The sequence below is a fragment of the Mus caroli genome, chromosome 5, assembly GCF_900094665.2.
Source record: "Mus caroli chromosome 5, CAROLI_EIJ_v1.1, whole genome shotgun sequence".
In the NCBI taxonomy this organism is placed as follows: Eukaryota; Metazoa; Chordata; class Mammalia; order Rodentia; family Muridae; genus Mus; species Mus caroli.
In genome coordinates, this window is record NC_034574.1 from 129128611 (window position 1) to 129129934 (window position 1324).

General features: G+C 44.8%; 1 protein-coding gene across 4 annotated transcripts in view; it reads right to left on the reverse strand.

Annotated features, from left to right (window-relative positions):
- The window catches only part of Cux1 (cut like homeobox 1), a 293336-nt gene that overhangs the window by 10374 nt on the left and 281638 nt on the right, over nucleotides 1–1324 (reverse strand). The window lies entirely within an intron of this gene.

Consider the following 1324-nt stretch of genomic DNA (forward strand, 5'->3'; position numbering starts at 1 on the left):
CGGGTGCTCTTACCCATTGAGCCATCTCACCAGCCTGAGGCCTGCAATTCTTAAAGTTACACATCAGAATCGATTATGACCCATATGAACTGATGGGAAAAGCTNNAGTAAACAGAAGCTATCGAGTGGAAGTGGAGACTGGGATCAGAAAGGCCACCATTGGTCTAATACAGCATCTGGGTCATAGGATGCTGGAAAGAATGTGTCAACTCCACACGGCAGCTGGAGACTGTGGGGGCTGGCTTGTGCTCCCTGTGGTAATGTCCTCAGCTATGAACTGAAAAGACTACGGGAACACCCAGAGAAAATGATGCGGCACTATGCACTATAAACACTGTTGACTGTGAAGCCAAATTTAGTTAAGGTTTAAAAAAATTTTTTAAAAACAACAACAACAACAACAACAACAACAACAACAACAAGAAGCCCAACTTGAATTTACAAGATTGAAGGTGAAGCTCAGTGGTAGAGCACTTGCCTAGAACCCCCAAGTGACAGGCTGGAAGTGTGGCTTAGTGGTAGTGTTTGAACATGCCAGGATCCAAGCTTAAGTAGGGGTTTGAAACTTGCCTAGGGGTCTCTGCTGCTTGATGCAGCCTGAAGCTGGCCAACCTGTGCCCACAATTACATCAAGAATCCTGTGGGAAGGCAGATAACTTTCCTTATAAACATTAAGACCAGTTAGAGCTACCAAGGGGCTTCTGATTGCTAAACCCAGGTGATGGGCTATAGGCTTTCCTGGAAGTTTTTCAGATTAATAACTGGTCCTTTGCAGTGGTGGAAAGTTCTGCAGGCCAGCAGGGTACTGCTCTCNCTGGATGTAACCCNTGCCAACTAACTCCCTAGTGAGGATGGAAACTGGCTAGTGATGCTAAGGAGGAGGCTCCAGTGTTTGTCATTTCTAAACTGCGATCTTACAACTTGGCGGTTTGAAAGGAGGTTTTCTTCTGTTATTCTCAACATTTACACGGAAGGATGCTTTCTATCTGGGAGTGGGTAGCAGGAGTGATCGGCCTGCTTCCTTGGATTCGTGACAAGTCTGTGAAGAAGTGGATGACTCAAGTGTAGGAATCCTTCCATATTTCAATAACCGATGAACATATGGGCTTTGGGCTGTTCTCAAATCAGCAGCTACATTTTCATCTTTTTATGAATGAATGATGACAATTGTTCTCAGTGGATGGTCCTTTTTCCTGTGTTCTGTTTTGGACAATACATTGCATAAATGGGATGTGGGGGATTCATGATGACATCTGGGCTTGACTCCAGACTAGAAGTCACTGACAGATTTCACTGAAACTTAGTAGCAACTTGTGTGTGTGTG